The 27,302-nt window shown below is 44.4% G+C and overlaps 1 long non-coding RNA gene across 1 annotated transcript; it reads left to right on the top strand.

Moving 5' to 3' along the window:
• The first annotated feature begins 1,261 nt into the window (after positions 1–1,261).
• Positions 1,262–2,417, top strand: LOC127043884 (uncharacterized). The gene is made up of 2 exons (XR_007772341.1): positions 1,262–1,597; positions 2,126–2,417. It is a non-coding gene; the product is annotated as an uncharacterized LOC127043884 (long non-coding RNA).
• The last annotated feature ends 24,885 nt before the right edge of the window (positions 2,418–27,302 follow it).

Below are 27,302 nucleotides of genomic sequence, written 5' to 3'. Positions count from 1 at the left end.
CCAATGCCACATATAGATGTAAAATCATCTGCCTACTCCTATTTACTACTCCCCTGTTTATACACCCAAGGGTCACATTAGCCCTTCTTGCTACAGCATCACACTGGGAGCTCATGTGCAGTTGCTTGTCCACTCTAACCCCTAATTCCTTTCCAAAGTCCTTTCCAGGAGACAGTCTTTCATTCTGTAGGTATGGCCTTTCTTTGTTCTTGGGTGTATGATCTTGCAGTTGGCTAAATTAACACACATTTTGTTCGAATGAGCCCAGTTTACCAAGAGATCCACATCACTCTGTCTGACTGCCCAGTTCTCATAATTATTTATCACTCTGCTAATCTTTGTTATCCACCAGTTTGTCAGCAGTAATTTTATATTTCCTTCCAGATCACTGAAGAAAATATGGAATAGAGTTGGGAATAGAGATAGTTACTGTGGAACTCCAGTAGAAACACCCACATTCATTGCTGATTCTCCATTGGCTACTACTTTCTGAGCTGTCAGCCATTTAAAATGCCTTATTTTATAGTACTAATGTTTTAATCAGAATGCCATGCGGTACTGATGCCAAATGTCTTACAAATATTAAGTATATTACACCTAGGCAGGTTGCCTTTGTCAACCAACTAGTAATCTCATCAAAGAAAGAAAGAAATCAAGGTTGTCCAAGAAGACCTATTTTCCATAAAACCAGGTTGACTGGCATTAATCATGTTTCCATCCTTTAGCACGTTATGGATTGAATCCTGTATCAGCTTTTCCATTATTTTTTTCCTGGACTGATGTCAGGCTAACTGGCCTGTTGTATCCCACTTGCCCTTTTAGAACATTGGCACGACATTACTACTCTTCCTGTTTTCTGGAACTTCCTCAGAATTGTTTGGTTGGCTGGCTATAGTGTCAAATGTAATTTCTGTCGGGTGGGATGTTGAAGGAGGGAAGGGTCTCTTGTCATCAGCCCTAGTTTCACCACTTATTTTGACACGAGCCACCACTGGGCTGTGGAAGATAAGTCAGGTGGAAAAAGTAGCGTGAGCGCTGACCCAGATATGGAGAGCCTCCATAGCAATGGATGCTAAAGATGTCCGTGACCTTTGATAAGAGATGATAAACTTGTGGATGTGTATTCAGAGCTCTTCAAAAAAACAAAACACCTCTCCTCGCCAAACTCCTCTGAAACAGAATGTCCTACACAAGATGTAAACAGTGTTTGTTTTTGTCAGATTTTACTAAACATACAAAGTCACTGATGCAAAAACACAAGCTGTACTCTTGTGAAATTAACTGCATAAAGATCTTTATTTGTGGTTGCTCACTGAGGTTGTATCTACAGGAAGATAAAAACGACACCAGCTGCCACCCTGACAAACTAGTGACAATAAATACCTGAGATATAGGCCTTTTTCCTCACTATACACACGTTTTGTCAGCCACTGCCCAAAAGCTACTATACTATTTAGGTCTGAAGCAATGTACTTCATTCACTGTTTCCTTTCTCTCTTTCTACAGAAGAGTTTAATTTGTTGTCAGGAGGGGAGCTGAAAAAGTTTTGGATACAATAGGCTGCTGGTGTAAAAAAAGGAGCAGGTGGGGGCTCAAGGTATGTTTTTTTTTATTATTATTATTATTTTGCACTATTGAGTAGGAATCCTAGGCATGGAGCAGGTCCTGATAGTGCTAGGTGTTGTACAAACCCATAGCAAAAATACAGTCCCTGCTCTAAATACCTGCACAATAGGTGTCTGTATTAACTCCATGTACTCGATTTTCAGTGGGGACTTGAGCCAAGATTTCAAAAAAGTAACCAATGTGAATATTTGTACTGAATTGAAACTGATGGGGAACCCAGAGCATCACCTTGGTGATACCAGTTATTGGTGGAACATTCTTTGTTATGTGGTAGTGCAGACCTAATTACTATAAAATAACATGCTAAAAACCATTTCAGTCTGAGCTCTGCTGGTGTCAAAATGGGATAGATAATATGCACACCAATTTATTTCACTTAACTAGTGAAGAAGCAAACCGCACAGTATTGCATAACTGGTAGGATTCTGGTAGGAACAAAGGTAAACGCTTTGTATGAATGTGTTGCCTTTTAATGCAACTTTTTTTTTGTAATTCCTAGGAATTTTCAAGGGCTAAATTAGCTGCAAGCAGACTCCCCAGTCATTTTCAGAACAACAGAAATTTTCTACCTATCCAACCTGGCATCTATAGTGAGCCTCTCCCCATGGTTAGTAACGGAAAACTATATGAGTGAATGACAATGACCACTTAAATTACAAACTCTGTTATAATTGTTCTTGAATTAATATTTCTAACAACTTTTTTCTTCCATTGGAGGGATTTATAGATTAATTCTTCCTACCTGTGTAAAGACATATATTTTTAAAAATAATAAAGCTGTGCAAAAATTACTGTGTCTTGTTTGTTAAGGGATTACTATTGACTACTAGTAGTAGGGTAACAACACAGTTAGGGCTGCCGGAGTTTAGCAGCACCATTTTGTGGAAAAGCACAGAAAATAGCAGCACTAGAGGTGACCACGGTGAATCCTTCACACAGCAAAGATGTGGTTTGAGTAAACTTGAAACAGGGTGATGAAATGAGCAAGATGAACTTCAAGAATGAGGTGAGATTGATGAAAGCAGGTGATAATGCTGGAGTGTCTTAGAAGGGCTTGAACTCTTTGGCTCTAAAGTGGTGACACCTTTAGCATTAGATCGAAAGGGTGCTTTTGATGGTGACAAAGTTAGACTCAGGACTCACAGTTTGTCAGACCACTCTGTTTTATTAGCACAGCGCTCTGCTAAAGACACTCAGATAATGTGAGCACCATGCAAGACATAAACTATCTCAATTTATACAGATCAAAAGGGAACAAACTTGACAAGATAACAAAGGGAGCAGAACTGACAAGTTCACCGGAGGCTGGACATAGGGCTTGGCCACACTGGAGAGTTGCAGCACTGGTGGTGGCTTTACAGCGCTGCAACTTACTCACCGTCCACACTTGCAAGGCACATACAGCGCTGTATCTCCCTGGCTACAGCGCTGGCTGTACTCCTGCTCTGCCTGGGGTATAACGATTACAGCGCTGGTGATGCAGCGCTGCTCCGCCACTGTGGCCACCAAAAGTGCTATAATTGGCCTCTAGAGGTATTCGGAGGTATCCCAGAATGCCTGTTCAGCCACTCTGCTCATCAGTTCACACTCTACTGCCCTGGCCTCAGGTGACCTGCCCTTTAAATGCCCCGGGAATTTTAAAAATCCCCTTCCTGTTTGCTCAGCCAGGTGTGGAGTGCAATCAGTGAATCTTTCCAGGTGACCATGCCTCCACGCGCCAAACGAGCCCCAGCATGGAGCAGTGGTGAGTTGCTGGACCTCATCAGTGTTTGGGGTGAAGAAGCTGTGCAGTCCCAGCTGCGCTCCAGCCATAGGAATTACGATACCTATGGGCAGATCTCAAGGGCCATGCTGGAAAGGGGCCATGACCAGGACGCAGTGCAGTGCAGGGTTAAAGGGAAGGAGCTGTGGAGTGCCTATTGCAAAGCCCATGAGGGAAACCACTACTCCGGCGCTGCTCCCACGACCTGCTGTTTTTACAGGGAGCTGGGCGTGATACTTGGGGATGATCCCACTGCCAATCCGATGAACACGATGGACACTTCAGAGTGGGGGGAGGAAGGGTGGGGGCAGGAGGAGGGGAAGGGGGAGGGGAGAGGAAACCGAGACTGAGGGTACTGGGGTGGGGGGAGACACCCTGGAGTCCCAGGAGGCATGCAGCCAGGAGCTCTTCTCAAGCCAGGAGGAAGGTAGCCAGTCGCAGCAGACGGTACTTGGTGAAGGACAAGCAAAGGAGCGAGTTCCCGGTAAGTGGCTTTTATTTTCAGGGTGGAAATGTTTTGGGAGAGGAGGGAGAGTTAGGGCTGCATGCATGCATGCCTAGATGTGGAATAGCCCATTGATGTGGTCTATCACGTCGCGGTAATCGGCCTCTGGAATCTCTTCAAAAGTTTCAGCCAGAGCGTGGGCAATGCGCTTGCGCAAGTTTATAGGGAGAGCCACTGTGGTCCTTGTCCCAGTCAGGCTAACGCGTCCGCGCCACTGTGCCGTGAGGGGTGAGGGGACCATTGCTGCACACAGGCAAGCTGCATAGGGGTCAGGGCAGAATCCGCATTGCTGTAGAAGACCCTCCCGCTCTTCCCAGGTGACCCACAACCTCGAGATATCTTCCAGGATTAACTCCTGTGGAAAATGTTGGGAGACTGTTCTGTGTAGATGCCCCCTGCAGCAGTTTGCTTTCCCCAACGCACAGAAACCCCTGCACAGCCCTGAAGTAATCAGTCCCCCTTACTCACCATGGCGTGGCTCCTGTGGGTTATGTGCACTCTGTTTGGTATGAGAAAAGTATGCTAAAGTGAAGACTGTAAACTCCTTCACTGTGTGGGAATAACTGTCTGGGTGAGATTATAAACAATGCTGTCTCTGTTAAATGTTGCCATTTTTGGCTTTCGAAAAATGTCCTTGACTACTCAACTGCCCGTATCATCAACTGCTCAGAGGCTACAAAACCTCAGGAAGAAGCCACGAAAAAGCAAAGAAGATATACTGAAAGCAGTTATGGATCACTCTGCCAGAGAGAGTAAAAAACTGCAGGACTGGAGGGAAAGGGAAAGCTGGATCCGCCAGAGAAACGCAGCGGCTAAGAAGAAAAGCACAAAGCAGCTGATAAGCATCCTGGCGAGCCAAGCGGATTCTATCCAGGTGCTTGTAGCCATGCAGGCAGAGCACTACCGCACCGCCGCCCCCCGTCCCAAAGCTCTTTCCCTCGTGCCCCAATGTCAGCTCCAAACCCGCTTTCCCAGCATCCAGGTTCTTACCACCACCAGCTGCCCCCAACACCTGTATGTTCACCAACCAGCCCTGAGAACTACGACCCTTACCCTCTGCACTCAACCCCCATCACCATGCAGTATTTTCATCCTGAAGTGCAGCAGTCATTGCACAGCACTCCAGACAGGACATACTCAAACCTGTGACTGTACTGTTCACCACCCTACCCCCCTGCCCTTTTAGGTTCCCAAAATATTGTGTGTCTGTCAAGAAAGTTATTTTCTTTTCAATAAATGAATTCTTGGCTTTGAAAACAGTCTTTATTATTGCAGAAAGTGAAAGATACCGTAGCCCAGGAAAGAAACAGGTACTGCAAATCAGCTTAGGAAAAACAGATTCCTACTAACATTGTAACCACTGCACTTCACTCTCGTGCAAGGCACCAAACATTACTGTTGGTTTTCAGCCTCAAATTCCTCCCTCAAGGCATCCCTAATCCTTGTAGCCCTGTGCTGGGCCTTTCTAGTAGCCCTGCTCTCTGGCTGTGCAAATTCAGCCTCCAGGCGTTGAACCTCGGAGGTCCATTCCTGACTGAATGTTTCACCCTTCCCTTCACAAATATTATGGAGGGTACAGCACGCGGATATAACCGCAGGGATGCTGCTTTCCCCCAAGTCTCGCTTCCCATACAGAGATCACCAGTGCCCTTTTAAACGGCCAAAAGCACACTCCACAGTCATTTGACACCGGCTCAGCCTGTAGTTGAACCGTTCCTTGCTGCTGTCAAGCTTCCCTGTATATGGTTTCATGAACCAAGGCATTAACGGGTAAGCGGGGTCTCCAAGGATCACAATGGGCATTTCGACATCCCCTACTGTGATCTTCCGGTCTGGGAAAAAAGTCCCAGCCTGCATCTTCCTGAACAGGCCACTGTTCCGAAAGATGCGTGCGTCATGCACCTTTCCAGGGCAGCCTGTGTTAATGTCAATGAAATGCCCATGGTGATCCTCAAAAGCCTGGAGAACCATAGAGAAATACCCCTTCTGATTAATGTACTCGGATGCTAGGTGGGGTGGTGCTAGAATAGGAATATGCGTCCCATCTATTGCCCCTACACAGTTAAGGAAACCCACTTGTGCAAAGCCATCCACAATATCCTGCACGTTCCCCAGAGTCATGATTCTTCTTAGCAGGATGCGATTAATGGCCCTGCAAACTTGCATCAACATGATTCCAACGGTCGACTTTCCCACTCCAAACTGGTTCGCGATCGATCGGTAGCTGTCTGGAGCTGCCAGCTTCCAGATTGCAATAGCCACCTGCTTCTCCACTGACAGGGCAGCTCTCAATCTCCTGTCCTTGCGCTGCAGGGTGGGGGCGAGCTCAGCACACAGTCCCATGAAAGTGGCTTTTCTCATCCGAAAGTTCTGCAGCCACTGCTTGTCATCCCAGACTTCCATGATGATGTGATCCCACCAGTCAATGCATGTTTCCAGGGCCCAAAAGCAGAGTTCCACGGTGCTGAGCATTTCCGTGAATGCCACAAGCAATTTAGTGTCATACGCATCAGGCGACTCGATATCATCGTCGGACTCCTCACTGTCACTTTGGAGCTGAAGGAATAGCTCAACTGCCAAACGTGATGTGCTGGTGAGACTCGTCAGCATACTCCTCAGCAGCTGGGGCTCCATTTCCCACAGAAATCGCGCTTCACAGAAACTGTTGGAAGAGTCACAATGGTGCCAAACGTGGACGGAAAAACAGTGACTGCTGGGATGTGAAGCGATGCATCACGAGGCGTTGGGACAGGAAGCGGAATGACCTGCACCCTTCCGTCCCCTTCCCACAACCCACAGTGCCAAAATGGGACGAGGTGCTCTGTGGGATAGCTGCCCATAATGCACCACTCCCAACAGCGCTGCAAATGGCTGCAAATGTGGCCACACTGCAGCGCTGGTAGCTGTCAGTGTGGCCACACTGCAGCGCTTTCCCTACACAGCTGTACGAAGACAGCTGTAACTCCCAGAGCTGTACAGCTGCAAATGTAGCTATACCCATACATAGTCAATCTCCTTGCTAACTTTTACCAATCTCTGGCTAATGTTTCACCATTAGCTCGTTGTTTATGTCTTAATGTTCCTCTTCCTGACACCTGTATTTTAACATTTGAGCTCTTTTGCTTAAAGGTACACACAGCATTTCTTTAATCCTTTCTATTTTTACGATATAATTCATTCTACTTTCACAATGGGATGCACTAGTGGCAGCCCCGGCCTCTCTGCTGCTCTGAGGGTATGTCTACACTACGGGATTGTTCCGATTTTACATAAACCGGTTTTGTAGAACAGATTGTATAAAGTCGAGTGCACGTGGCCACACTAAGCACATTAATTCGGTGGTGTGCGTCCATGTACCAAGACTAGCGTCGATTTCTGGAGCTTTGCACTGTGGGTAGCTATCCCGTAGCTATCCCATAGTTCCCGCAGTCTCCCCCACCCATTGGAATTCTGGGTTGAGATCCAAATGCAAAACCAATGTCTCGTGTGATTCTGGGTAAGTGTCGTCACTCAATCCTTCCTCCGTGAAAGCAATGGCAGACAATCATTTTGTGCCCTTTTCCCTGGATTGCCCTGGCAGATGCCATAGCATGGCAACCATGGAGTCCGTTTTGCCTTTTGTCACTGTCACGGGATGTATACTGGATGCTGCTGACAGATGCAGTACTGCAGTGCTACACAGCAGCATTCATTTGCCTTTGCAAGGTAGCAGAGATGGTTACCATCCCTATTGCACTGTCCGCCATGCCATTGTAAATTGGGGATGAGGTGATGGTTATCAGTTGTTCTGTACCATCTGCTGCTGTCATGGATGCTCCTGGCTGGCCTTGCTGAGGTCAGCCGGGGGCACATGGACAAAAATGGGAATGACTCCCCGAGTCATTCCCTTCTTTATGTTTTGTCTAAAAATAGAGTCAGTCCTGCCTAGAATATGAGGCAAGTGTACTAGAGAACCAGAGAACACAGCTGCTCCATGTCAGAGCCCCAGAGATCTCACAGAAATGATGAGCTGCATGCCATTCTAGGGGGTGCCCCTGCAACAACCCCACCCGTTGCTTCCCTCCTCCCCCAACCCTCGTGGGCTACCGTGGCAGTGTCCACCTACTTGTGTGATGAAGTAATAAAGAATGCAGGAATAAGAAACACTGACTTTTTAGTGAGATAAAATGAGGGGAAGGAAGCCTCCAGCTGCTATGATAGTCCAGGCAGTACAGAATCTTTTCTTTAGACATGAAAGGGGCAGGGGGGTGGGGGCTGATGGAGCTCATCCTCCAGTTTCTATGATGAAGATGGTTACCAGCCGTTCTGTACCATCAGCAGGGAATGACTAGGAGTCATTCCCGTTTTTACCCAGGTGCACCCGGCCGACCTCACCGAGGCTAGCCAGGAGCACTCATGGGCTGATGATGACGATGGATAGCAGTCATATTATACCGTCTGCCACTGGGAAGGGGATGCTGGTGTTCAGCGATGCAGCACCCCGTCTACCAGCAGCATGCAGTAGACATAGGTTGACATTGAAAAAAGACTAGAAAAGTGTTTTTTTCCTTTCTTTCAGGGGGTGTGTGTGTGGAGGAGGGTGTAAATTGACAACATATACCCTGAAACACCCGGGAAAATGTTTTTGACCCTTCAGGCATTGGGAGATCAGCCAAGAATGCAAATTCTTTTCGGAGACTGGGGGGACTGTGGGATAGCTGGAGTCCTCGTCCTCCCTCCCTTCCTCCATGAGTGTCCATTTGATTCTTTGACTTTCCGTTACGCTTGTCACACAGCACTGTGCTGTGGCCTCTGTCTATCATAGCCTGGAGATTTTTTTCAAATGCTTTGTCATTTTGTCTTCTGTAATGGAGCTGTGATAGAACAGATTTGTCTCTCCATACAGCGATCAGATCCAGTATCTCCCGTACGGTCCATGCTGGAGCTCTTTTTGGATTTGGGACTGCATCACCACCTGTGCTGATCAGAGCTCCACACTGGGCAAACAGGAAATGAAATTCAAAAGTTCACTGGGCTTTTCCTGTCTACCTGGCCAGTGCATCCGAGTTCAGATTGCTTTCCAGAGCGGTCACAATGGTGCACTAGGGGATACCACCCGGAGGCCAATACTATCGATTTGAAGCCACACTAACCCTAATCTGACATGGCAATTCCGATTTCAGCACTACTCCTCTCATCAGGGGGAAGTACAGAAATCGGTTTAAAGAGCCCTTTAAATCGATATAAAGGGCCTCGTTGTGTGGATGGGTGCAGGGTTAAATCAGTTTAACACTGCTAAATTCGGTTTAAACGTGTAATGTAAACCAGGCCTGAGGCTGCACCACTTCTTCCACTCCCTCAAACTAGCAGCTTTTATTCATTTCATGTTTCCCTCTTCTGGCTCCATCTCCTATGTTCTACTCACTGGCAGCAGCCTTGCTTTAGCTCACCCCTCTCTAGTTAATTCATAGAATCATAGAAATGTAGGGCTGGAAAGACCTTCAGAGATCCCCTAGTCCATCCTCACTGAGAGGCAGGAACAAGTAAATCTGGACAGGTGTTTGCCTAACCTGTTCTTAAAAGCCTTCAATGACAGGGATTCCACAACCTCCCTTGATAACCTTTTCCACTTTACTCTACCCTAACCTTCGCTACCCTTCTAACTAGAAAGCTGTTCGCAGTATCTAACCTAAATCTCATTTGCTACAGAATAAACCCATTACTTGTCCTACCTTCAGTGAACATGGAGAACAATTGATTACCATCCTCTTTGTAACACTCCTTACCCTATTTGAAAACTGTTCTCAGGTTCTCCCCTCAGTCTTCTTTTCTCAGGACTAAACATGCCCAGATTTTTTTAACCTATCCTCAATGATCGTGTTGTACAGACAAAACTACACAAGATCGTTTTAGGGGTCAAGACAAAGATGCCACATTTATTATGATATATAACTACTAGCAAATGCCTTCAGACACACACACACACACACAAATGTTCTGCAGCTGCTGGATAGTTACCAGTCCCGATTGTAGCTTGAGTTTGTGGTTTGAGTTCACAGCTGGGGATTGTAGCTCATGGCAGCTAACTGGCCAGGAAAGGTCTCTGTCGGGCGCGCACCGATGCCCCTCGATGTTGATAGCAGAGCGTTACCCAAACTCTCTCATCTCACCCTTCTTTTTTATAGATTTTTAGTTTGGATTCAAAGTCTATAGGTCTTGCTGTGTCAAGCTGCCTCTGGGTTTGGTAATTGATCACCCATCAATTGCAGGTGTGACTTTCAGCCTTGAACCTGGCTTTGATCTTCCTTCTGTTGTTTCTTTTGTCCTTTTCTTTTTAGGGTGGATGCTTCTTACTGTGCTTAGGGCTGTTGTCTAGGGCCTTGGCTACATTGGCACTTTACAGCGCTGCAACATTCGCGCTCAGGGGTGTGAAAAAAACACCCCCCTGAGCGCTGCAAGATACAGTGCTGTAAAGGCTCAGTGTAATCAGTGCCGCAGCGCTGGGAGCATGGCTCCCAGCGCTGCAAGCTACACCCATAGAGGATGTGGTTTACGTGCAGCGCTGGGAGAGCTCTCTCCCAGCGCTGGTGCTCCGACCACACTCACACTTCAAAGCGCTGCCACGGCAGCGCTTTGAAATTTCAAGTGTAGCCATACCTTAGGTCTTCAGCCGTTGATATTTGAAGTTTATCTCATCAGGACAGGCTGGCGCTGGAGGTTAATTCTATCACCCATACATACCTCATTCACACATCTAAACTAAACTAATAAAATTACAGCATGGCTTGCAAAAATGAAGGCTGGAGCACAAGCCTTCCACAAAATGGAGTAACCATTTTAAAATGGGTTTTGAATTACAATAGTGCACAGAAGTTACAATGTAGGCAAAATGGCAAGTGTAATGAAATGGTGAACAGAACTTAAAATGATACAGTGAATAACTAAAAACAATTTCATTCACATCAGTTCTACAGTTGGGTTTTCTAAACATTTGATTATTCTTCTTGTTCTCCTCTAGACTCTCTCCAACTTGTCCACATCTTCCTAGAAGTGGGGCATCCAGAACCGGACACAGTACCTCAGCTGAGGCCTCTCCAGTGCCAAGTAGAATGGGTCAATTACCTCCTTTGTTTTACACACAGCACTCCTGATAATACACTCCAGAATAATATTAGCCTTTTTTGCAACTTCTTCACATTGTTGGCTCATATTCAGTTTGTGATCCACTATAACCCACAGATCCTTTTCTGCAGTACTACCACCTGTTCAGTTGTTCCTCACTTTGTATCTGTGCATTTGATTTTTCCTTTCCTCCCCCCACAGTTCTGCTCCATTGTACACGGGTGCAGACCATCTTCTTTCTTCATTAAATCCAACATTTCTCACAGTTCCCACTCCATCTAACTCTGCTGTCCTTTCCTCAGACTCCCAGGAGTGGCCAGACCCAACTGCCTCTTCCATTTCCCCCAGGCTGAGCCTCCTGCAGCTAGAATCTTTTGCTCTATGCATCTTTACTCTTCCTTTCTCTGCAGGCAGCTGCTCAGGGCTCCCTTTATATGCCTTCTCCTGTTTCTCCATTGCTGCTGTCCCTCTTCTTAGGCCTTCCATGTCCCACCCACTCACGTGACATTTCCCACTCTAGCTGGCACCTGTATAGACTCATCTGTATTAAATTCAGGAATGAGAGGGTTAATGAAACAAATGATCTCTTACACAGGGTGAAACTTTTACAAGCCTAGCGAATGGCAGAGAAATATATGTGTATTCTCAGAATGGCTGCAAGGTAATGGTGATAATGACTCTGTGTAGTAGGTTATTAAGCCTCTATTACAAGACGGTTTAATTTCTGAAGGAGAACTCTATTTATTCTTGGAATTCTGACCTTCTTTGGGAGCTGGTAGCAGGCTGAGTCCTCCCCAGTGCCCAGCTACATTTAAATCATGGAAGTAAAGTTTTATGATTCCTCTAACATTGTCATTGAGCAAGCTAGTCAAAACTGACTAACAGCTGGCTTGGAGCCAGTTCAGGCTGGTATTTTAGTGCAGAATCTGCCTCTCTGATGCAAAGATAATTCATTGATGAATATACATTGCATGCCACAGAAAGTCCTGTGAAGTCTCTCTAGGATTTTGAGCTGCCTTAGTGAGTTTTTGGTAGAGCTCTGGGCCTTTGTTTTGATAATGTATTTGAAGGATCAGTTGCGCAATGTGAGATCCTTGCCCTATAAGCAGGACTTAAATTCAGCCAGAGCCATCTGGAGAGGAGCTCTGGTAAATATATTCAAACCCACAGGAGCCCTAGCATGCCTCGTGGGGCTGAAGCCGCAAGACCTGGTGTGCCCCAAGGGGCTGAAGACCTGAACCCCACAGCTCTGGGAAATACTCAGTGAGAATTTAAGCTCTGCCTTACAAGTAAATTCTGAACTTTAATCCTGGACTAATTGCATAGACCAGCCTGTCTGTGATTTCTGACCCAAGAAAATCCTGTTTTTGATCCGTTTTCAGTTGCTATTCTAGACTTCTAAAACATAATTTTTCCTTTTTGGTGGAGTCATCAACATGGTCTGTAATTCTAGAATGTCTTCTACATTACAATGGCAGGTTTAGTTGGATCTGAGACTGTCTCTCTGTGTATTCATTTCACTTTGAATGGGCTGTGATTCACTTTGTGGTGGTTTAGCTTCAATTTCTTTTTTTTTTGGTTGCAGAAACAGTACTTGTTCCATAGCCTGCCACTCTAGCAAGGCTTCAGCCTAGAATTCTTCCTGACCTATAAGGACTTATCCAGAGTCCTCTCCAACTCCTGCATGTCATTATAGTCCCTCTTTTCTCACTTGGAGGAGGGGTAGCTCAGTGGTTTGAGCATTGGCCTGCTAAGTCTAGGGTTGTTAGTTCAATTCTTGAGAGGGTCATGTGGGGATTGGTTCTGCTTTAAGCATGCGGTTGGACTAGATGATCTCCTGAGGTCTCTTCCAACCCTAAAAATCTATGATTCCATAATCCTATTGCACATTCCCTCATCTTCCCTATTTATCACAAGATCTTATAAGAGTTCATCTCTACCTGTTCTTCACCTTCAAGGCTGACACAATCCTTCTGCTCTTCATTCTTTTAAGTCTGATGTCAAATTTCTCTTTTCTGCCATCTTTTTTGGAAGGTCTAGTGCAGTCCAGATAAGCAAGTAAACCCCAACAATACATTGCATGTGCTGTCTCCATTCAGACTAGAACTGGGGTCCACCAAATACACAACCATAGTTTCTGGGCCTCACAACTTTAGCAGTAATAGTAGAAATGCACAGGGCGAAGTAAAGGAGAGCATACTACCTTTCAAGGACCAGCCAGGAAATGCAATCTGAACCACCTGCACATAGTCAAAGAAACTCCTGACCCACTAGGGAACTACCAAATTTAAAACAGGAAGAGGAAGCTGAGCATGACAGATGTGGAGACTAGAAGCAGTACAGTTGGCATGGAGTGGTGACCCCTGGCCTAGCTCCCTAAAGATTGGTCTGGTCTGACCCCAATACTTTTGTTTTGGAACTTTTGAGTAGAATGCACCTGGGCTCTGTGGCAAGGGCCTTTAAATTGTTGTTCCAAGTGATCATTTTATGGGACTTCATTAAAGGGAGACTTACATGTGTTAGTTAGGGTGTTTGGCATCTCATTGCTGTGGTCAAAGCAACGTAGCACAGTTGTTAACACCCAGTCAGGGTAAAGTAAGGCAAAGTGTACCTGCAGGGCCGCACCTGGCCATGATGGGGGCGCATGAGGGTGATTCATCCCTTTACAAGAGCCCTTTTCCTAACTGCTTTGAATCTGAAAAAAGTTAAAGGTTCAGTTCAGGGATGGACAAACGTTCAGGGCAGTTCTTATTTTGTGGGAACATTTTCAACCATCCATGTTGTGGGGAATTTATAGGCTTATTGATGTGCATGTTTACTTCTGTAGGAGCCACTAACTCCCAACATCCCCAGTGGTGGATAGAGGAATGTTCTGAAGATACGCAGGCCCTGTGAATATTCAGTAAGCAGTCGTGGACCAGCTGGCAACATCTCTCAATAGGGTATGGTGGGGTAGTTGGTGGCACGGCTATCTCTATAAAATGCCACTTAGGCCCTGTGACAAGGATGTCAAGGTAAATAAAGACTTTCTTAAAATAAACCTTTCTGGGGCAGGTGGGGCTTGTCAGCCTTGGCAAGAAGCTCTCTTAGGTGAAGGAAAACTCCAGTGTCAAACTAAACTTGTCAGGCTTTCACAGCCGACCTATAAAGTTCATGCAGTAGGTGTGCTCATGTGAACTGATGTGTGGGTAAAGTGTATCCCAGAGGGCCAGGGCATTCCCCACAAGCAACATACAACAGCCTTGCCTGACATAGCTGGCCAAGGGTTGCTAAAGTTAAAGAAGTGAGTGACTACGCTGAGTAAGCTGACATCTGCAGGTTGGAATGCAGGAAGGCTGACTGGAAGCAGCTTGGAGCTATGTGAGGTCTGAAGGAGGAGAAGAGTAAATGTGGCATATGTACAGGCAGCCAGATGGAAAGGTTGCAATACCAAGATGCTGGTGGAGGGTTACAAAATCTATTACTCAGGGAGTGTTGGAGTTATTCTGAATGAAATTAAGCAGAGGCATGATAGAGGTTATCAGAAGGTTATCTGATAACTGATGATGTGTTAAACTGTGTTGGAAAGGGTTAACTATGAGGGCTGTTGATTAATCACAGTTAGCTCACACAATTAACTCAAAAAATTAATCATAATAAAAAAATTAATCACAATCACATTGTTAGAGAATAGAATATCAGCTGAAATTTATTAAATATTTGTGGATGTTTTTGTATATTTTCAAATATATCATTTTCAAATACAACACAGAATACAAAGTGTACAGTGTTCACTCTATATTTTTTATTACAAATGTTTGCACTGTAAAAATGATAAACAAAAAGTAGTATTTATGAATTCACCTCATACAAGTACTGTAGTGCAATCTCTTTATTATGAAAGTGCAACTTATAAATTTAGGCTTTTCTGTTACATAACTGCACTCAAAACCAAAACAGTGTAAAACTTTAGAGCCTACAAGTCCACTCAGTCCTACTTCTTGTTCTGCCATTGGCTAAGAGAAACAATTTGTTTACATTTACAGGAGCTAATGCTGTCCATTTCTTAATTACAATGTCACCTGAAAGTGAGAATGGGCATTTGCATGACACTGTTGTAGCTGGTGTTGCAAGATATTTGTGCCAGATGTGCTAAAGATTCATATGCCTCTTCATGTTTCAGCCATTGTTCCAGAAGACAGGCTTCCATGCTGATGACACTTGTTAAAAAAATAATGTGTTAGTTACATTTGTGATTGAACCCCTTGGGGGAGAATTGTTTCTTTCCTGCTCTGTTTTACCCACATTCTGCTGTGTATTTCATTTTATAGCAGTCTCAGATGATGACCCAGCACATATTGTTCATTTTAAGAACACTTTCACTGCAAATTTGACAAAATGCAAAGAGGATACCCATGTGAAATTTCTAAAGATAGTTACAGCACTCGACCCAAGAGTTAAGAATCTGAAGTGCCTTCCAAAATCTGAGGGACATGAGGTGTGGAGTTTGCTTTCAGAAGTCTTGAAAGTGCAACACTGCGATGTGGAAACTACAGAACCCAAACCACCAAAAAAGAAAATCAACCTTCTGCTGATGACATCTGACTCAGATGATGAAAGTGAGCATGCATCAGTCCACACTGCTTTGGATCATTATCGAGCAGAACCCATCATCAGCATGGACACCTGTCCCCTAGAATGATGGTTGAGGCATCAAGGGACATATGAATCTTTCGTGTATCTGGCATGTAAATGTCTTGTGACACCAGTTACTACAGTGCCAGTGCTATTCTCACTTTCAGGTGACATTGTAAACAAGAAGCAGGCAGCATTATCTTCTGCAAATGTAAACAAACTTGTTTGTCTGAGTGATTGACTGAACAAGAAGTAGGACTGATTGGACCTGTAGGCTCTAAAGTTTTACATTGTTTTATTTTTGAATGCAGTTATTTTTATACATAATTCTACATTTGTAAGTTCAACTTTTATGGTAAAGAGATTGTACTATGATACTTGTATTAAGTGAATTGAAAAATACTATTTCTTTTGTTTTTTATAGTTTAAATATTTGTAATAAAAATAAATATAAAGTGAGCACTGTGCACTTTGTATTCTGTGTTGTAATTTAAATCAATATATTTGAAAATGTAGAAAACATCCACAAATATTTAAATAAATGGTATTATATTATTGCTTAACAGCGTGATTAATTGTCATTAATTTTTTTAATTGCTTGACAGCCCTAGTAACTATCCATATGGTAAGTGGTTATGCAACATAGTTAGGAGAGGAGTAAAAGATAAAAGAGGATTTTTTTGGTGAGTAGTTGTACCTTACTGGAAACATCCAGTGAAAAGGTAATTATTGAAACCAATCTAAATTTATATGTAGGCACTGCAAAGGCTGGACATGAACCAGTCCATGGAAGGCACGTAGGGTGACCAGATGTCCCAATTTTATAGAAACAGTCCTGATTTTTGGGTCGTTTTCTTATATAGGCTCCTATGACCCCCCACCCCTTGTCCCGATTTTTCATACTTGCTGTCTGGTCACCCTAAGGGCACGGCAGAGGAGCCAGGAACTCTGAGTGGTATAATGTCTTACCGACTTGTCTGGCACTGGACATGGTGATTGCAAACACACACTTTCACAAGAGGGAAAGCCATCTCATAATTAATGTCAGTGGAGGACTCTAGTCCTTTTTAATAATAATGAGAGGGCGACCACAAATAATCAATTGTTAGGCAATACCTGGTGAGTACATTTTGAGAGTATATTTATTCATAAATGATCTGGAGAAAGGGGTAAACTGTGAGGTGGCAAAGTTTGCAGATAATACTAAACTACTCAAGATAGTGAAGACCAAAGCAGATTGCGAAGAACTTCAAAAAGATCTCACAAAACTAAGTGATTGAGCAACAAAATGGCAAATGAAATTTAATGTGGATAAATGTAAAGTAATGCACATTGGAAAAAATAACCCCAACTATACATACAATATGATGGGGGCTAATTTAACTACAACTAGTCACGAAAAAGATCTTGGCGCCATCGTGGATAGTTCTCTGAAGATGTCCACGCAGCATGCAGAGGCGGTCAAAAAAGCAAACAAGATGTTAGGAATCATTAAAAAGGGGATAGAGAATAAGACTGAGAATATATTATTGCCCTTATATAAATCCATGGTACGCCCACATCTCGAATACTGTGTACAGATGTGGTGTCCTCACCTCAAAAAAGATATTCTAGCACTAGAAAACGTTCAGAAAAGGGCAACTAAAATGATTAGGGGTTTGGAGAGAGTCTCATACGAGGAAAGATTAAAGAGCTAGGCCTCTTCAGCTTGGAAAAGAGGAGACTAAGGGGGGATATGATAGAGGTATATAAAATCATGAGTGATGTGGAGAAAGTGGATAAGGAAAAGTTATTTACTTATTCCCATAATACAAGAACTAGGGGTTACCAAATGAAATTAATAGGTAGCAGGTTTAAAACAAATAAAAGGAAGTTCTTTTTCACACAGCGCACAGTCAACTTGTGGAACTCCTTACCTGAGGAGGTTGTGAAGGCTGGGACTATAACATTGTTTAAAAGGGAACTGGATAAATTCATGGTGGCTAAGTCCATAAATGGCTATTAGCCAGAACGGGTAAAGAATGGTGTCCCTAGCCTCTGTTCATCAGAGGATGGACATGGACGGCAGGGGAGAGATCACTTGATCATTGCCTGTTAGCTTCACTCCCTCTGGGGCACCTGGCATTGGCCACTGTCGGTAGACAGATACTGGGCTAGATGAACCTTTGGTCTGACCCGGTACAGCTGTTCTTATGTTCTTATGTAGAGAGCAAAAAGTCTTCTTATGGACTTTGGAGTGCAAAGACCTATGAAGCATCTGAAACCCCAGGGCATGGGAAAGGCCAAACTGGTGGAAACTTTAAAGACGGGAACAAAAAACCTTTCAGACAAGGAGGAATGTGTATACTTCTTGTGCCCACACAAGGATGTGCAGAGAGTAATTGGTTCACACTAAAGTCAGCTTTGCTGGAAATGGCACGTGAAGTCTGAGGTGTGATGAAACAAGCTCTGAAAAGACTAAGTAGGGAGACTTGGTGGTGGAATCCTCAAGTTAAAGAATCTATTGATGAAAAAGAGGTAACTTTCAAAAAAATGGCAGGCCAGTGGGTTGTGCAGTGATAAGATGGTACACATGGGGGCCGAAAAAGGAGGCCAAAAGATGCGTCATGGCAGTTAAAAATGTGAATGGTGCTGTGCTGTATAACCAAATAGGACACGAGAAATAGAAGACCCGCCACGGCAAGAGAAATGATGATGACTAAGGATATGATTTAGTCACAGAGGTCATGGATTCCGTAACTTTATTGAACCTCCGTGACTTCTTTGGCTTCAGCCCCGGTCACAGCAGCTGTAGCAGGGGCTGGAGCAGTCAGCTCCCATGGCAGGGCTGGAGCTGTCAGCCCCTGCAGCTGCATAGTCTGGCTTCAGTCTCCTCCCCCAGCAGTCAGCCAACCCCCTGGTTATTTTTAGTAAAAGTCAGGGACTGGTTGTAGGCTTCCATTAATTTTGTTTATTACCCAAGACCTGTCCATGACTTTTATTACACATAACCATGACAAAATCTTAACCTTAATGACGAGGGTTATGAATGTGTTTGCTTACATTAGAAATGAGTATGGTATATTGCAATGAATGGGGAAGCAATCAGTCAAAGTTTGGAGTGAGTATTTTGAAAAAGTGATGAATAAGGAGAACTGATAAGGATGAGTAGGACTTCAGCCTGGGAGCCAAGCAACCAATCTCCACACTGCCACCCAGTGGCAGCTGTAATCTAGCATGCAACCTGTGTGGATTGTGGGTCAAAAGGAGCAGACCCGTTATAGCTGCTGCTGGGTAGCAATATGAGGAGGTTGGTAGCCTGGTAGCCTCAGTCCCAGATTCCAGTCCTGTGGATCCTTACAGAACGCTAGGGAGGAATTAAAAACATGTAAGATGAATCAGGGCCTGATAAATTTAATACAGGACAGAGACTGTAGAGGCACTTGAGAAATGAAAAAGAAGAAATCATCTGAGCCAGATGAAGTACCAGTGGATGTAGTGAAGTAACTGGGAAGGGAAGGCACCAAGTAACTTCCAAGTTTGTTCAATTATATTCTTAAGAAAGGGAAAATGTTGTATGAATGGCATAAAAGCTTTGTGGTACCTGTTTTTAAACACAAAGGAGATATTACACTGTGTGCTAATTATCACCCAATTAAGCTGCCATCACATGCTATGAAAGTATGGGAGATTATTCTGGTCTACAATTTTTGAGAAGTCGTCTGCTTCAGAGATAAAATGTGATATTTATTATATATTTTGATGTGCTGAATTCAAATATGACAATTAAAACAACTGATTGGCTACTGTTTCTAAGATATTTAAGTTTTTACATTTTATGTCTATGTATATTGTGTAGATAGTAGAGTTTTAATCATAAATTGTAAACCTAGGTCTTTTCATGTGTTTATGGTTGCTTTACATGATAATATTTCACCTGTCCTGTTTATGGAACACTTTAAAAATCAGCAAAAGGGTTATATAAATAAAATTTATTATGAAACAAAAGGCAAAAAACTATTATGTACATAGTTTAGTCCTATTCAGTGTCTACTCGGCACCTCTTGGCTTGTCTCTTGCATCCATTAAATGGAGCATCTCTTGTCACTGTCCAGCAATAGTCTGCAAGCATTGATGGACTCCATTTGCCCTGATAGCCTGCCAGGAGATTCCACTGCTGTAGTCTGAAGCTCAACAGCTCTGCCTTAATCTTGGGTAGTTCCAAATCCCTGACAAGGTCATTCAGTTCACCTTGTCTTATGAGGTGTGGTTCAGAGGAGAAAATGTGGGTCCTGTGACATTGATGGTTCAGGACCAGAAGTTTCATCCACTTCCTCTTCCTCATCTGACTCAAGTGAGAATGATTCTGGTGCATCAGGAACCGGCAGTCCTTCTCCGTGGGGTACTGGGCGTATAGCTGATGGAATGTTTGGATAATGCACAGTCCACTTTTTCTTCTTTGACGCACCTTTCCCAACTGGAGGCACCATGCAGAAGTAACAATTGCTGGTATGATCTGTTGGCTCTCTCCAAATCATTGGCACTGCAAAAGGCATAGATTTCCTTTTCCTGTTCAACCACTGGCGAAGATTTGTTGCACAAGTGTTGCAGCATATGTGTGGGGCCCACCTCTTATCTTGATCTCCAATTTTGCAGCCAAAATAAAGGTGATAGGCTTTCTTAACCATAGTGGTTATACTGCGCTTTTGTGATGCAAAAGTCACTTCACCACAAACATAGCAGAAGTTATCTGCACTGTTCACACAAGTACGAGGCATCTCTGCTCACTTTGGCTAAACAGAAATGTGTCCCTTTGCAAAATCAAACACTGACAAATAAGAGAGCACGACACTGTATGATTTCTAGAGCTGATATAGGGCAATTTGTTCAGCAGAGTGATGTAAGCTTCATTATGATTGCATCATCCGTAACTTCTAGGAATAACAAGATGCAATTCATATCATGTATGATGCAATACCAGCTTCAGATTGCATCATTCATTGTTTTGCCTAAAAAGCAAGTACTGTCCAAACCCAGTCATAGATTTATTCATAGATCCAGTCAAAGATGTATTTTGGTCATTTCTGGTTTAAATTGAGATCTCTTCCCTTTATAACTCACTTATCCTCCGCCATTCCCAAGTCAAGGGTCGTATATACTGACCCAATAGCATATCTTGAAAACTAGAGCCAATTAACAATTTTAAGCACCATTTTCATTGTCAGTGACCCAGAATTAGTAAAGTTGGACTACATTTATTTCAGAAGCATTTTGGCTGTAGAACAGTGTTATTCAAAAGTGTCTGTGTCGAATGGTTGACATTTGGAAGGGGTAGTATGAGTTCATGCTGTGAAGGAGCACAACTGATGCCATCTATGCACTATGAATTCTCTTGGAGACATTCATGGAAAAGAGATGGCAACCAGGATGGTCTTTATGGACCTGGAGAAGGTATATGATAGTGTACCAAGAGAACCAGTTTGGTGGAGTTTGCAATGGAGAGGTGTGCCAGAAGGATATGTCCATTTTATCCAGAGTATGTGTGATGGAGTGACTACTGTAGCTCTCCACCACAGAAGTGAAGATGTTGAGATGGTCAAGTGATTGAATACTCCATAACAGGAAACAAAATGAGGTTGTAAGGGGCCCAATGTGGGTTGCTCCAACTGAAGACAAATTGAGGGAGACTAGGCTATATTGGTATGAGCATATCCCGTGGAGACTGGAGCACTATATTTGTAGGATGGCTCTTGCAAGGATTGTGGATGGAAGGCAACCAAAGAGGAGTCCACAGAGTTGGTACATGGACTAGGTATTAGCAGAGCTCAGAGAGACCAATCTGGGTGACAGCCTGGCATATCATCATGAAATTTGGAAGAAGATATATAAGTCACCCACCCCGAACAGGCAAGTTGACAAGAAAAAAGATGATTGATGTGCATGTTTAGAAATGAAACAGTTTTAAACTGTTTTAACTTTACCAGAAAGGCAGTCAGTGCACCATCGTCTTGAATTAATATATTGCCTGATTAGTGTTAAATGGTGCCACCTAGTGGCTTCTGATAGCACCGCAGTGTGAAATTTCTTTTTGTCTCATTTGGAAATTATAATAATCTGATTTGTCTCTTGTCCTGGTGTGAACAGTGAATCACAAGCAACTCCATTGAAGTCAGTGAAAAACAGTGGTGTAAAACCAATGTAAGCAAGAGGAAACAGGTGCTCTTACCTATTCTTACTTTAGAGCAAGAAATGGAAAATGTATGGGCCAAATTCAGCCTTAATAAAGTGAGTACATTGTTTGACCTGCTTACCTTACATTTAAATTTGGCTCTCTTCCAATGTAACTAACTATTAAAACCTAAAATATTAGCATGAAGTTGTATACAGAGCAACAATAAGTACACATACATCAGTTTCCTGTAAGTTTATATATTAGTTTGGGGCTGAATGAAGCTGTTCATTCATTGCCTGTTTCTACTCCTATTGAAATCGATGGACTTCAATGGGAGCTAGGTCCGCCCCACTGTTGCCAACTATTTTTCTTAAAGTCCCAGCTCCTGGAGTCAGGTGATTCCACGAGAATCTCATATTTTACTAAAAATAAAAAAGTAAGCTTCTAACTGTCATGCTTATAGAGAAAAGTTTAATATAATGAACCCTACTGGTTTAATAACCAGAGGACAAATAAAATGATACCAACATTTATTATTTTTGTAAATCTTATGATTTTGGAGGTTTTAACTAATGATTTTCATGCTTGGGGTTGGCAGTCCTGCAAGTGCTTATGCTCAAAATGTCAATCTCATTAAAATTAGTTTTTACAAAATCCAATACAAATTGAAATGTCTTAAGGAAAAAAGATCTTTAAAAAAAATCTGGGAAGGCAGTTTTCTGTTTATCTGTATATAAACCTTCCAGACTGCACTGACTGCAACCCAAACATTGCATTTGCATGAGAATCAAAGTATGAAGCTGTTTAGAAACAAAAGTGAAACTGACTAGTTTATTTCAGCACTGAAGCAGAGAGAAATGCAAAAAGTAAACAAAATGAAAAAACAATGAAATATCAATTAGTTTAAAATAATTTTTTAGTTTTTAATTATCTAAATGACAAAGCAAAACTTAGATTTCAAATCATAAAGGTACTTTCCTCTCTCTCTCTCTCTCTCTCTCTCTCTCCTGCAGCAGGATGGTGTGTTGTCCATGTCCATATTATCTAGAAAAGGGTGGGATTCAGCAGCACCATACAGTTGCACCTACCCCAGCCTATCCCTTGCTTCCATGGCTCATGAAGCCTGGACAGTAGTAAGGAGCAGTTCAACTATAGGCTGAGCAAGTGCAGAATTGTGGTAGAATATGCCTTTGGACATTTAAAAGCTCACTGGTGCAGTTTACTGACTCGGTTAGACCTCAGCGAAACCAATATTCCCGTCGTTATTACGGCTTGCTGTGTGCTCCACAATATCTGTGAGAGTAAGGGGGAGACATTTATGGAAGGGTGGGAGGTTGAGGCAAATCGCCTGGTTGCTGATTACGCGCAGCCAGACACCAGGGCAGTTAGAAGACTACAGCAGGGTGCATTGCGCATCAGAGAAGCTTTGAAAACCAGTTTTATGATTGGCCAGGCTACTGTGTGAAAGTTCTGTTTGTTTCTCCTTGATGAAAACCTGCCTCCTTGGTTCACTCTACTTCCCTGTAAGCCAACTGCCCTCCCTTCCCCCTTTGATCTCCACTTGCAGGGGCAATAAAGTCATTGTTGTTTCAAATTCATGCATTCTTTATTAATTCATCACACAAATGGGGGGATAACAGCCAAGGTAGCCCGGGAGGGGTGGGGACGGAGGGAAGCACAGGGGTGGGCTACTTGTAGGGGCACCCCCTAGAATGGCATGCAGCTCATCATAGATGTGGCATGTCTGGGGCTCTGACCTGGAGTGGCCATTTGCCTCTCTGGTTCTTTGGTAGGCTTGCATGAGCTCCTTAAGTTTCACGCAGCACTGTTGCGGGTCCCTGTTATAACTACTGTCCTTCATGCCCTTGGAGATTTTTTCAAATATTCCGGCATTTTGTCTTTTGGAACGGAGTTCGGATAGCACAGATTCGTCTCCCCATATGCTGATCAGATGCAGAACCTCCCATTCGGTCCATGCTGGAGTTCATTCAAAAGTTTGCGGGACTTTTCCTATCTACCTGACTAGTGCATCTGAGTTAAGAGTGCTGTCCAGAGCGGTCACAATGGAACACTCTGGGATAGCTCCCGGAGGCCAATCCCGTTAAATTGTGTCCACACTACCCCAAATTCAGCCTAGCAGAGTTGATTTCAGCGCTAATCCCCTCATTGAGGAGGAGTACAGAAATCGATTTTAAGAGCCCTTTAAGCTGACCAATTTTAAGAGCCCTTTAAGTTGACCAAAAAGCTTTGTCTTGTGGACAGGTGCAGGGTTAAATCAATCTAATGCTGCTAAATTTGACCTAAACTCGTAGTGTAGACCAGGGCTAAAACTAAAGCTTTATTGTAAAGAAAAAAGAAAGACCAAGAAGAGAGTTGTTAAATAGGAAAGCAATCAAATATATATAGAAACTTCAAAGTCCATACATCAGGTTCTCACCAGTATTGGTGAGTTTGCTGGCTTGAAAGTCCCTCTGGAACACATCCACAGCTTGGATGGGTCATTCGGTCTTTTGTTCACAGCTTCAGTTTGTAGAAAAGTCACTCCAGCAGTAAAGAAACAGGATTCAAGACAAAATGGAGATGATGCAGCTGCCCTTTATATTTCTTTTGCCATGTGACTTGTACTTCTCACTGTGTCCCAAACACAAGCTTCACAGCACATGGCATGGAAAAGCCTTAGTTCTTTTTCCGCAGGCATAGCCCTACAAGTCTTGCTGATTCATAGGTGTACTTCTGGCTCCTTTCAGTGGGTTCATTGTATAGCTTATGACACTTGATGGGCCATCAAACAGGCTAGACAGTGCCGATGCCAATCTGTCTGGAGGTGTCACCCAGACATGCAGCACAAGGTTGGAAATACGGATATACCATACATATCCATAACTCACAATACAGAAGTGACACAAACTTATGAACAAAATAATCAAACTTGGCAAAATATAATGTTTTCACAGATACCTCACATGGCAAATCTGGTCAGATTCCTTGCAGTTCTATAACATTAGTATCAACCATATCATAAAATGTCTCCCATATTCCATATGCCATCACACTGGGCTCTTTAGGTTGTCAACCCTCCAGGATTGTCCTGGAGTTTCCAGGAATTAAAGATTAATCTTTAATGATTATGTCATACAATGAAATCTCCAGGAATACGTCCAACCAAAATTGGGAACCCTACCATTGAGGCCCCCTGCTGGAAACCTTGTGGTCCTACAGTAAAGGTGGGTTTGCCAGGTCTGCCTAGACAGGGTGCAGGGAAGCAGCCAATCAGGATCCACCAGGGTCAGATAAAAGGAGCTGTAGGGGCTGAGTAGGTCAGTTGCTGGCTGGGACCAGAAGGTGGAAGAAGGACTGGAAAGCTGCAAAATTCCACTGGTAAAGAGGCCTGAGAGAGACCTGGCTCAAGCAGGAAACAGACAGAGAACCCTGAAGTAAGAGTGAAGAGGAAAGGCCTATGTGGGAAGTGGCTCAAGGAATAGCAGCATTGGCCTTAAGGGAAGCAGCATGGGGCTGCTTTTTGTAGGGTTCCTGGGTCAGGACTTGGAGTAGAGGGCAGGCCCATGTTCCCCCACTGGCCACTGTGGAAGTGACCTAAGCCAGAAGAAGGTGATAAGACTCAGTACTAAAAGCCCAAGAAAGGGGCTAGAACTTAAACATGACACCAGAGAACCACTGAGGACAAAGAGCTCCAGGGAGAAATCCCTGGGGACAGTGCTTAAAAACAGGATGGTGGCAGACTTAAAGCTATCCCAGAAGTGGCTGAGAATTAAGCCCAGAAACACAACTGCAGACATCAACAAGGGCAGGGTGGTAGTCCTTGTTGGACCTTTGTTACCCTGGAAGGGGTTCATCCATTTTAGACTGTGCGTGGGCTGGTCTACACTACAGGGGGAAATCGATCTTAGATACGCAACTTCAGCTACGTCATGTAGCTGAAGTCGAATACCTAAGATCGGATTACTCACCTGTCCTCACCGAGCGGGATCGATGTCCGCGGCTCCCCCGTCGATTCCGCAACTCCGTTGGGGTTGGTGGAGTTCCGGAATCGATATAAGAGCGCTCGGGGATCGATATATATCACGTCTAGATGAGACGCGATATATAGATCCCTGAGCAATCGATTTTAACCCGCCGATACGGCGGGTAGTCTAGACGTAGCCTATGACTCAGCCAGAGGCTGAGCCATTGAAAACCTATGAGACGAGAGCAACAGCCAACAGGGGGCCCGTGAGCAGAGTGTGCAGGTTTGCACCCGGCTGACAGGAGGTGCTCAAAAGAGGTGAGTGCACTCATCACACCCATGGGCAGAGGGTGAATCACTGGCTCTGGGATGCTACTCCCCATCCCAGCCCACCTCTTCTTCCTGAGGTCTCTCCCCTTCCCCCCATGTCCCCTGAAGCCCAGAGGTTTCCCCTCCTCAGCCGCCAGCCCCCCGCCACAGCTGCCAGCTCTCCCCCTCACAGGTCACGTGAGTGCCTACAACCCCAGCGCACCTGGCAGGCAGCGCAGAGTCCCCCTCTCCCCCCAATCCAAAGCACTGGGTGGGTGGGTGGTGCACAGCCCTGCCCCCAAACCCCGGAGCACCCAGCAGGTGGCCCTCCTTCCCCTGGAGTGTTGGGCAGCTCCAGCCACCCCAAGTCCCAGCCACCCTAGTCCCAGCCCCAGCAGACTTCCTGAAAGAAAAGCAGTCTGCCTGGGCTGGGGCCAACTAGCAGCAGGAGGGGACCTCAGTGCAGAGCATGGACAGGGCCACAGAGGGCTGTTCGGAGAGGCACAGCCTTCCCCAACCTGTTATATGCACTGCCCACGGTCACACCTACATTCTCCATCATGTGTTGGGGAGTTGGCTGTGTTCTCTGGGCTGGCCATTATCACCTAGGATGTAATGCCTAATAGGGAGAGTCCAAAGGTCAGTTTCCCTGGCAGTTGCAGTTCTGGGTAGTGTCATCCACTGGTGCGGGGGGAGGTAGGGGAACCCCGTGCTCACCCTACTCCACCAGGTTCCAACCTATGGCCCTTCGAAACAGTGGCCCTTGCTCAGGACCTGATAACCCTAAGTGTGCTGCCTGGGTCACTTCCTACCTTTGCTCCAGTCATTCAAATATCATCTCTCAAGCTGGACTTGGGGTCCCTCCTCTGTTCCATCTCTGGAGTCTCTTCCGCTGGCCACAGTCATTATGCAGACAAAACTACACAGATTGTTTCAGGGACAAGGTCAAGATGCCACATTTATTATGATAACATGATTGATTTATGACTAATATCTAATACACACACACACACACACACACACACACACACACACACAGAGCCATTAGATGTTCTGCAGCTGCTGTATAGTTACCAGACCTGAACACAGCTTGAGTCTGTGGCTTGATTTTGCAGCTTGAGTTCGTAGCTTGTGGCAGCTAACTGGCCAGGAAAGCCAGGCACAAGGAAGGGCTGGGTCTGCCCTCCCATGTTGGCAGCAGAACGTTACCCTTCAAAGCCTTCCATCTCACCCATCTTTTTTGTAGGCTTTAGTTTGAATCCAGAGTTTA

Source organism: Gopherus flavomarginatus, chromosome 2 (genome assembly GCF_025201925.1).
Source record: "Gopherus flavomarginatus isolate rGopFla2 chromosome 2, rGopFla2.mat.asm, whole genome shotgun sequence".
NCBI lineage: Eukaryota > Metazoa > Chordata > Testudines > Testudinidae > Gopherus > Gopherus flavomarginatus.
This window is presented reverse-complemented; position numbering and strand designations above follow the sequence as displayed.